Genomic DNA, 12,007 nt, shown 5'->3' on the forward strand with positions numbered 1-12,007 from the left:
TGGGTCACAGAGAGTCCATGGCCCTTAGTGCCCCCCAGCTACTATAATGCCCCAGGGGAATCAGTATGGGGGGGTTATTATATTGGGTCACAGAGAGTCCATGGGCCTTAGTGCCCCCCCAGCTACTATAATGCCCCAGGGGAATCAGTATGGGGGGGTTATTATATTGGGTCACAGAGAGTCCATGGGCCTTAGTGCCCCCCCAGCTACTATAATGCCCCTGGGGAATCAGTATGGGGGGTTATTATATTGGGTCACAGAGAGTCCCACGGGCCTTAGTGCCCCCCAGCTACTATAATGCCCCAGGGGAATCAGTATGGGGGGGGTTATTATATTGGGGTCACAGAGAGTCCATGGCCCTTAGTGCCCCCCAGCTACTATAATGCCCCAGGGGAATCAGTATGGGGGGTTATTATATTGGGTCACAGAGAGTCCACGGGCCTTAGTGCCCCCCAGCTACTATAATGCCCCTGGGGAATCAGTATGGGGGGTTATTATATTTGGGCACAGAGAGTCCATGGGCCTTAGTGCCCCCCAGCTACTATAATGCCCCTGGGGAATCAGTATGGGGGGGTTATTATATTGGGTCACAGAGAGTCCATGGGCCTTAGTGCCCCCCAGCTACTATAATGCCCCTGGGGAATCAGTATGGGGGGGTTATTATATTGGGTCACAGAGAGTCCATGGGCCTTAGTGCCCCCCAGCTACTATAATGCCCCTGGGGAATCAGTATGGGGGGGTTATTATATTGGGTCACAGAGAGTCCATGGGCCTTAGTGCCCCCCAGCTACTATAATGCCCTGGGGAATCAGTATGGGGGGGTTATTATATTGGGGCACAGAGAGTCCATGGCCCTTAGTGCCCCCCCCAGCTACTATAATGCCCCTGGGGTATCAGTATGGGGGGGTTATTATATTGGGTCACAGAGAGTCCATGGGCCTTAGTGCCCCCCCAGCTACTATAATGCCCAGGGGAATCAGTATGGGGGGTTATTATATTGGGTCACAGAGAGTCCATGGGCCTTAGTGCCCCCCCAGCTACTATAATGCCCTGGGGAATCAGTATGGGGGGGTTATTATATTGGGTCACAGACAGTCCATGGGCCTTAGTGCCCCCCCAGATACTATAATGCCCCAGGGGAATCAGTATGGGGGGTTATTATATTGGGTCACAGAGAGTCCATGGGCCTTAGTGCCCCCCCAGCTACTATAATGCCCCAGGGGAATCAGTATGGGGGGGTTATTATATTGGGTCACAGAGAGTCCATGGGCCTTAGTGCCCCCCCCAGCTACTATAATGCCCCAGGGGAATCAGTATGGGGGGGTTATTATATTGGGTCACAGAGAGTCCATGGGCCTTAGTGCCCCCCAGCTACTATAATGCCCCAGGGGAATCAGTATGGGGGGGTTATTATATTGGGTCACAGAGAGTCCATGGCCCTTAGTGCCCCCCAGCTACTATAATGCCCCAGGGGAATCAGTATGGGGGGGTTATTATATTGGGTCACAGAGAGTCCATGGGCCTTAGTGCCCCCCAGCTACTATAATGCCCCAGGGGAATCAGTATGGGGGGGTTATTATATTGGGTCACAGAGAGTCCATGGGCCTTAGTGCCCCCCAGCTACTATAATGCCCCAGGGGAATCAGTATGGGGGGGTTTATTATATTGGGTCACAGAGAGTCCATGGCCCTTAGTGCCCCCCAGCTACTATAATGCCCCTGGGGAATCAGTATGGGGGGTTATTATATTGGGTCACAGAGAGTCCATGGGCCTTAGTGCCCCCCAGCTACTATAATGCCCCTGGGGAATCAGTATGGGGGGGTTATTATATTGGGTCACAGAGAGTCCATGGGCCTTAGTGCCCCCAGCTACTATAATGCCCCTGGGGAATCAGTATGGGGGGGTTATTATATTGGGTCACAGAGAGTCCATGGGCCTTAGTGCCCCCAGCTACTATAATGCCCCTGGGGAATCAGTATGGGGGGGTTATTATATTGGGTCACAGAGAGTCCATGGGCCTTAGTGCCCTCCCAGCTACTATAATGCCCCAGGGGAATCAGTATGGGGGGTTATTATATTGGGGCACAGAGAGTCCATGGGCCTTAGTGCCTCCCCAGCTACTATAATGCCCCTGGGGAATCAGTATGGGGGGGTTATTATATTGGGGCACAGAGAGTCCATGGCCTTAGTGCCCCCCCCAGCTACTATAATGCCCCTGGGGTATCAGTATGGGGGGGTTATTATATTGGGTCACAGAGAGTCCATGGCCCTTAGTGCCCCCCCAGCTACTATAATGGCCCCAGGGGAATCAGTATGGGGGGTTATTATATTGGGTCACAGACAGTCCATGGGCCTTAGTGCCCCCCCAGATACTATAATGCCCCAGGGGAATCAGTATGGGGGGTTATTATATTGGGTCACAGAGAGTCCATGGGCCTTAGTGCCCCCCCAGCTACTATAATGCCCCAGGGGAATCAGTATGGGGGGTTATTATATTGGGTCACAGAGAGTCCATGGGCCTTAGTGCCCCCCAGCTACTATAATGCCCCAGGGGAATCAGTATGGGGGGGTTATTATATTGGGTCACAGAGAGTCCATGGGCCTTAGTGCCCCCCCAGCTACTATAATGCCCCAGGGGAATCAGTATGGGGGGGTTATTATATTGGGTCACAGAGAGTCCATGGCCCTTAGTGCCCCCCAGCTACTATAATGCCCCAGGGGAATCAGTATGGGGGGGTTATTATATTGGGTCACAGAGAGTCCATGGGCCTTAGTGCCCCCCCAGCTACTATAATGCCCCAGGGGAATCAGTATGGGGGGTTATTATATTGGGTCACAGAGAGTCCATGGCCCCTTAGTGCCCCCCAGCTACTATAATGCCCCTGGGGAATCAGTATGGGGGGTTATTATATTGGGTCACAGAGAGTCCACGGGCCTTAGTGCCCCCCCAGCTACTATAATGCCCCAGGGGAATCAGTATGGGGGGGTTATTATATTGGGTCACAGAGAGTCCATGGGCCTTAGTGCCCCCCCAGCTACTATAATGCCCCAGGGGAATCAGTATGGGGGGGTTATTATATTGGGTCACAGAGAGTCCATGGGCCTTAGTGCCCCCCCAGCTACTATAATGCCCAGGGGAATCAGTATGGGGGGGTTATTATATTGGGTCACAGAGAGTCCATGGCCCTTAGTGCCCCCAGCTACTATAATGCCCCTGGGGAATCAGTATGGGGGGGTTATTATATTGGGTCACAGAGAGTCCACGGGCCTTAGTGCCCCCCAGCTACTATAATGCCCCAGGGGAATCAGTATGGGGGGGTTATTATATTGGGTCACAGAGAGTCCATGGGCCTTAGTGCCCCCCAGCTACTATAATGCCCCTGGGGAATCAGTATGGGGGGGTTATTATATTGGGTCACAGAGAGTCCATGGGCCTTAGTGCCCCCCAGCTACTATAATGCCCCTGGGGAATCAGTATGGGGGGGTTATTATATTGGGTCACAGAGAGTCCATGGGCCTTAGTGCCCCCCAGCTACTATAATGCCCCAGGGGAATCAGTATGGGGGGTTATTATATTGGGTCACAGAGAGTCCATGGGCCTTAGTGCCCCCCAGCTACTATAATGCCCCTGGGGAATCAGTATGGGGGGGTTATTATATTGGGTCACAGACAGTCCATGGGCCTTAGTGCCCCCCAGCTACTATAATGCCCCTGGGGAATCAGTATGGGGGGGTTATTATATTGGGTCACAGAGAGTCCATGGGCCTTAGTGCCCCCCAGCTACTATAATGCCCCTGGGGAATCAGTATGGGGGGGTTATTATATTGGGTCACAGAGAGTCCATGGGCCTTAGTGCGCCCCCAGCTACTATAATGCCCCAGGGGAATCAGTATGGGGGGGTTATTATATTGGGTCACAGAGAGTCCATGGCCCTTAGTGCCCCCCAGCTACTATAATGCCCCAGGGGAATCAGTATGGGGGGGTTATTATATTGGGTCACAGAGAGTCCATGGGCCTTAGTGCCCCCCCAGCTACTATAATGCCCCAGGGGAATCAGTATGGGGGGGTTATTATATTGGGTCACAGAGAGTCCATGGCCCTTAGTGCCCCCCAGCTACTATAATGCCCCTGGGGAATCAGTATGGGGGTTATTATATTGGGTCACAGAGAGTCCACGGGCCTTAGTGCCCCCCCAGCTACTATAATGCCCCAGGGGAATCAGTATGGGGGGGTTATTATATTGGGTCACAGAGAGTCCATGGGCCTTAGTGCCCCCCCCAGCTACTATAATGCCCCAGGGGAATCAGTATGGGGGGGTTATTATATTGGGTCACAGAGAGTCCATGGGCCTTAGTGCCCCCCCAGCTACTATAATGCCCCAGGGGAATCAGTATGGGGGGGTTATTATATTGGGTCACAGAGAGTCCATGGCCCTTAGTGCCCCCAGCTACTATAATGCCCCTGGGGAATCAGTATGGGGGGTTATTATATTGGGTCACAGAGAGTCCACGGGCCTTAGTGCCCCCCCAGCTACTATAATGCCCCTGGGGAATCAGTATGGGGGGTTATTATATTGGGGCACAGAGAGTCCATGGGCCTTAGTGCCCCCCAGCTACTATAATGCCCCTGGGGAATCAGTATGGGGGGGTTATTATATTGGGTCACAGAGAGTCCATGGGCCTTAGTGCCCCCCAGCTACTATAATGCCCCTGGGGAATCAGTATGGGGGGGTTATTATATTGGGTCACAGAGAGTCCATGGGCCTTAGTGCCCCCCAGCTACTATAATGCCCCTGGGGAATCAGTATGGGGGGTTATTATATTGGGGCACAGAGAGTCCATGGGCCTTAGTGCCCCCAGCTACTATAATGCCCCTGGGGAATCAGTATGGGGGGGTTATTATATTGGGTCACAGAGAGTCCATGGGCCTTAGTGCCCCCCAGCTACTATAATGCCCCTGGGGAATCAGTATGGGGGGGTTATTATATTGGGTCACAGAGAGTCCATGGGCCTTAGTGCCCCCCAGCTACTATAATGCCCCTGGGGAATCAGTATGGGGGGGTTATTATATTGGGTCACAGAGAGTCCATGGGCCTTAGTGCCCTCCCAGCTACTATAATGCCCCAGGGGAATCAGTATGGGGGGTTATTATATTGGGGCACAGAGAGTCCATGGGCCTTAGTGCCCCCCCAGCTACTATAATGCCCCTGGGGAATCAGTATGGGGGGGTTATTATATTGGGTCACAGACAGTCCATGGGCCTTAGTGCCCCCCCCAGATACTATAATGCCCCAGGGGAATCAGTATGGGGGGGTTATTATATTGGGTCACAGAGAGTCCATGGGCCTTAGTGCCCCCCCAGCTACTATAATGCCCCAGGGGAATCAGTATGGGGGGGTTATTATATTGGGTCACAGAGAGTCCATGGGCCTTAGTGCCCCCCAGCTACTATAATGCCCCAGGGGAATCAGTATGGGGGGGTTATTATATTGGGTCACAGAGAGTCCATGGGCCTTAGTGCCCCCCCAGCTACTATAATGCCCCAGGGGAATCAGTATGGGGGGGTTATTATATTGGTCACAGAGAGTCCATGGCCCTTAGTGCCCCCCAGCTACTATAATGCCCCAGGGGAATCAGTATGGGGGGGTTATTATATTGGGTCACAGAGAGTCCATGGGCCTTAGTGCCCCCCCAGCTACTATAATGCCCCAGGGGAATCAGTATGGGGGGGTTATTATATTGGGTCACAGAGAGTCCATGGCCCTTAGTGCCCCCAGCTACTATAATGCCCCTGGGGAATCAGTATGGGGGGTTATTATATTGGGTCACAGAGAGTCCACGGGCCTTAGTGCCCCCCCAGCTACTATAATGCCCCAGGGAATCAGTATGGGGGGGTTATTATATTGGGTCACAGAGAGTCCATGGCCCTTAGTGCCCCCCAGCTACTATAATGCCCCTGGGGAATCAGTATGGGGGGGTTATTATATTGGGTCACAGAGAGTCCATGGCCCTTAGTGCCCCCCAGCTACTATAATGCCCCTGGGGAATCAGTATGGGGGGGTTATTATATTGGGTCACAGAGAGTCCATGGGCCTTAGTGCCCCCCCAGCTACTATAATGCCCCTGGGGAATCAGTATGGGGGGGTTATTATATTGGGTCACAGAGAGTCCACGGGCCTTAGTGCCCCCCAGCTACTATAATGCCCCAGGGGAATCAGTATGGGGGGGTTATTATATTGGGTCACAGAGAGTCCATGGCCCTTAGTGCCCCCCAGCTACTATAATGCCCCTGGGGAATCAGTATGGGGGGTTATTATATTGGGTCACAGAGAGTCCATGGCCCTTAGTGCCCCCCAGATACTATAATGCCCCAGGGGAATCAGTATGGGGGGGTTATTATATTGGGTCACAGAGAGTCCATGGGCCTTAGTGCCCCCCAGCTACTATAATGCCCCTGGGGAATCAGTATGGGGGGTTATTATATTGGGTCACAGAGAGTCCCTGGGCCTTAGTGCCCCCCCAGCTACTATAATGCCCCAGGGGAATCAGTATGGGGGGGTTATTATATTGGGTCACAGAGAGTCCATGGGCCTTAGTGCCCTCCCAGCTACTATAATGCCCCTGGGGAATCAGTATGGGGGTTATTATATTGGGTCACAGAGAGTCCATGGGCCTTAGTGCCCCCCCAGCTACTATAATGCCCCAGGGGAATCAGTATGGGGGGTTATTATATTGGGTCACAGAGAGTCCATGGGCCTTAGTGCCCCCCCAGCTACTATAATGCCCCAGGGGAATCAGTATGGGGGGGTTATTATATTGGGTCACAGAGAGTCCATGGGCCTTAGTGCCCCCCCCAGCTACTATAATGCCCCAGGGGTATCAGTATGGGGGGGTTATTATATTGGGTCACAGAGAGTCCATGGGCCTTAGTGCCCCCCAGCTACTATAATGCCCCAGGGGAATCAGTATGGGGGGGTTATTATATTGGGTCACAGAGAGTCCATGGGCCTTAGTGCCCCCCCCAGCTACTATAATGCCCCAGGGGAATCAGTATGGGGGGTTATTATATTGGGTCACAGAGAGTCCATGGGCCTTAGTGCCCCCCAGCTACTATAATGCCCCTGGGGAATCAGTATGGGGGGGTTATTATATTGGGTCACAGAGAGTCCATGGGCCTTAGTGCCCCCCCAGCTACTATAATGCCCCAGGGGAATCAGTATGGGGGGTTATTATATTGGGTCACAGAGAGTCCATGGGCCTTAGTGCCCCCCCAGCTACTATAATGCCCCAGGGGAATCAGTATGGGGGGTTATTATATTGGGTCACAGAGAGTCCATGGCCCTTAGTGCCCCCCAGCTACTATAATGCCCCAGGGGAATCAGTATGGGGGGGTTATTATATTGGGGCACAGAGAGTCCATGGGCCTTAGTGCCCCCCCAGCTACTCTAATGCCCCAGGGGAATCAGTATGGGGGGGTTATTATATTGGGTCACAGAGAGTCCATGGCCCTTAGTGCCCCCCCCAGCTACTATAATGCCCCTGGGGAATCAGTATGGGGGGGTTATTATATTGGGTCACAGAGAGTCCATGGGCCTTAGTGCCTCCCAGCTACTATAATGCCCCTGGGGAATCAGTATGGGGGGGTTATTATATTGGGTCACAGAGAGTCCACGGGCCTTAGTGCCCCCCCAGCTACTATAATGCCCCAGGGGAATCAGTATGGGGGGTTATTATATTGGGTCACAGAGAGTCCATGGCCCTTAGTGCCCCCCAGCTACTATAATGCCCCTGGGGAATCAGTATGGGGGGTTATTATATTGGGTCACAGAGAGTCCATGGGCCTTAGTGCCCCCCCCAGCTACTATAATGCCCCAGGGGAATCAGTATGGGGGGTTATTATATTGGGTCACAGAGAGTCCATGGGCCTTAGTGCCCCCCCAGCTACTATAATGCCCCTGGGGAATCAGTATGGGGGGTTATTATATTGGGGCACAGAGAGTCCATGGCCCTTAGTGCCCCCCCAGCTACTATAATGCCCCTGGGGTATCAGTATGGGGGGGTTATTATATTGGGTCACAGAGAGTCCATGGGCCTTAGTGCCCCCCCAGCTACTATAATGCCCCAGGGGAATCAGTATGGGGGGTTATTATATTGGGTCACAGACAGTCCATGGGCCTTAGTGCCCCCCCCAGATACTATAATGCCCCAGGGGAATCAGTATGGGGGGGTTATTATATTGGGTCACAGAGAGTCCATGGGCCTTAGTGCCCCCCCAGCTACTATAATGCCCCAGGGGAATCAGTATGGGGGGGTTATTATATTGGGTCACAGAGAGTCCATGGGCCTTAGTGCCCCCCCAGCTACTATAATGCCCCAGGGGAATCAGTATGGGGGGGTTATTATATTGGGTCACAGAGAGTCCATGGGCCTTAGTGCCCCCCCAGCTACTATAATGCCCCAGGGGAATCAGTATGGGGGAGTTATTATATTGGGTCACAGAGAGTCCATGGCCCTTAGTGCCCCCCAGCTACTATAATGCCCCAGGGGAATCAGTATGGGGGGGTTATTATATTGGGTCACAGAGAGTCCATGGGCCTTAGTGCCCCCCAGCTACTATAATGCCCCAGGGGAATCAGTATGGGGGGGTTATTATATTGGGTCACAGAGAGTCCATGGCCCTTAGTGCCCCCCAGCTACTATAATGCCCCTGGGGAATCAGTATGGGGGGTTATTATATTGGGTCACAGAGAGTCCACGGGCCTTAGTGCCCCCCCAGCTACTATAATGCCCCAGGGGAATCAGTATGGGGGGGTTATTATATTGGGTCACAGAGAGTCCATGGCCCTTAGTGCCCCCCAGCTACTATAATGCCCCTGGGGAATCAGTATGGGGGGGTTATTATATTGGGTCACAGAGAGTCCATGGGCCTTAGTGCCTCCCCCAGCTACTATAATGCCCCAGGGGAATCAGTATGGGGGGGTTATTATATTGGGTCACAGACAGTCCATGGGCCTTAGTGCCCCCCCAGCTACTATAATGCCCCTGGGGAATCAGTATGGGGGGGGTTATTATATTGGGTCACAGAGAGTCCATGGGCCTTAGTGCCCCCCCAGCTACTATAATGCCCCAGGGGAATCAGTATGGGGGGGTTATTATATTGGGTCACAGAGAGTCCATGGGCCTTAGTGCCCCCCCAGCTACTATAATTACCCAGGGGAATCAGTATGGGGGGGTTATTATATTGGGTCACAGAGAGTCCATGGGCCTTAGTGCCCCCCCAGCTACTATAATGCCCCTGGGGAATCAGTATGGGGGGTTATTATATTGGGTCACAGAGAGTCCACGGGCCTTAGTGCCCCCCAGCTACTATAATGCCCCAGGGGAATCAGTATGGGGGGGTTATTATATTGGGTCACAGAGAGTCCATGGCCCTTAGTGCCCCCCAGCTACTATAATGCCCCTGGGGAATCAGTATGGGGGGGTTATTATATTGGGTCACAGAGAGTCCATGGCCCTTAGTGCCCCCCAGCTACTATAATGCCCCTGGGGAATCAGTATGGGGGGTTATTATATTGGGTCACAGAGAGTCCCTGGGCCTTAGTGCCCCCCCAGCTACTATAATGCCCCAGGGGAATCAGTATGGGGGGGTTATTATATTGGGTCACAGAGAGTCCATGGGCCTTAGTGCCCCCCAGCTACTATAATGCCCCTGGGGAATCAGTATGGGGGGGTTATTATATTGGGGCACAGAGAGTCCATGGGCCTTAGTGCCCCCCCAGCTACTATAATGCCCCAGGGGAATCAGTATGGGGGGTTATTATATTGGGTCACAGAGAGTCCCTGGGCCTTAGTGCCCCCCCAGCTACTATAATGCCCCAGGGGAATCAGTATGGGGGGTTATTATATTGGGTCACAGAGAGTCCCTGGGCCTTAGTGCCCCCCCAGCTACTATAATGCCCCAGGGGAATCAGTATGGGGGGGTTATTATATTGGGTCACAGAGAGACCATGGGCCTTAGTGCCCCCCCAGCTACTATAATGCCCCAGGGGAATCAGTATGGGGGGGTTATTATATTGGGGCACAGAGAGTCCATGGGCCTTAGTGCCCCCCCAGCTACTATAATGCCCCAGGGGTATCAGTATGGGGGGGTTATTATATTGGGTCACAGAGAGTCCATGGGCCTTAGTGCCCTCCCAGCTACTATAATGCCCCAGGGGAATCAGTATGGGGGGGTTATTATATTGGGGCACAGAGAGTCCATGGGCCTTAGTGCCCCCCCAGCTACTATAATGCCCCTGGGGAATCAGTATGGGGGGGTTATTATATTGGGGCACAGAGAGTCCATGGCCCTTAGTGCCCCCCCCAGCTACTATAATGCCCCTGGGGTATCAGTATGGGGGGGTTATTATATTGGGTCACAGAGAGTCCATGGGCCTTAGTGCCCCCCCAGCTACTATAATGCCCCAGGGGAATCAGTATGGGGGGTTATTATATTGGGTCACAGACAGTCCATGGGCCTTAGTGCCCCCCCCAGATACTATAATGCCCCAGGGGAATCAGTATGGGGGGGGTTATTATATTGGGTCACAGAGAGTCCATGGGCCTTAGTGCCCCCCAGCTACTATAATGCCCCTGGGGAATCAGTATGGGGGGGTTATTATATTGGGTCACAGACAGTCCATGGGCCTTAGTGCCCCCCCCAGATACTATAATGCCCCAGGGGAATCAGTATGGGGGGGGTTATTATATTGGGTCACAGAGAGTCCATGGGCCTTAGTGCCCCCCCAGCTACTATAATGCCCCAGGGGAATCAGTATGGGGGGGTTATTATATTGGGTCACAGAGAGTCCATGGGCCTTAGTGCCCCCCCCAGCTACTATAATGCCCCAGGGGTATCAGTATGGGGGGGTTATTATATTGGGTCACAGAGAGTCCATGGGCCTTAGTGCCCCCCCAGCTACTATAATGCCCCAGGGGAATCAGTATGGGGGGGTTATTATATTGGGTCACAGAGAGTCCATGGGCCTTAGTGCCCTCCCAGCTACTATAATGCCCCTGGGGAATCAGTATGGGGGGGTTATTATATTGGGTCACAGAGAGTCCATGGGCCTTAGTGCCCCCCCAGCTACTATAATGCCCCAGGGGAATCAGTATGGGGGGGTTATTATATTGGGTCACAGAGAGTCCATGGGCCTTAGTGCCCCCCCAGCTACTATAATGCCCCAGGGGAATCAGTATGGGGGGGTTATTATATTGGGTCACAGAGAGTCCATGGCCCTTAGTGCCCCCCAGCTACTATAATGCCCCAGGGGAATCAGTATGGGGGGGTTATTATATTGGGTCACAGAGAGTCCATGGGCCTTAGTGCCCCCCCAGCTACTATAATGCCCCAGGGGAATCAGTATGGGGGGGTTATTATATTGGGTCACAGAGAGTCCATGGCCCTTAGTGCCCCCCAGCTACTATAATGCCCCAGGGGAATCAGTATGGGGGGGTTATTATATTGGGGCACAGAGAGTCCATGGGCCTTAGTGCCCCCCCAGCTACTATAATGCCCCAGGGGAATCAGTATGGGGGGGTTATTATATTGGGTCACAGAGAGTCCATGGCCCTTAGTGCCCGCCCCAGCTACTATAATGCCCCTGGGGAATCAGTATGGGGGGTTATTATATTGGGTCACAGAGAGTCCACGGGCCTTAGTGCCCCCCCAGCTACTATAATGCCCCAGGGGAATCAGTATGGGGGGGTTATTATATTGGGTCACAGAGAGTCCATGGCCCTTAGTGCCCCCCAGCTACTATAATGCCCCTGGGGAATCAGTATGGGGGGGTTATTATATTGGGTCACAGAGAGTCCATGGGCCTTAGTGCCTCCCAGCTACTATAATGCCCCTGGGGAATCAGTATGGGGGGTTATTATATTGGGTCACAGAGAGTCCATGGGCCTTAGTGCCCCCCCAGCTACTATAATGCCCCTGGGGAATCAGTATGGGGGGGTTATTATATTGG

Source organism: Xenopus tropicalis, chromosome 9, assembly GCF_000004195.4.
Source record: "Xenopus tropicalis strain Nigerian chromosome 9, UCB_Xtro_10.0, whole genome shotgun sequence".
In the NCBI taxonomy this organism is placed as follows: domain Eukaryota; kingdom Metazoa; phylum Chordata; class Amphibia; order Anura; family Pipidae; genus Xenopus; species Xenopus tropicalis.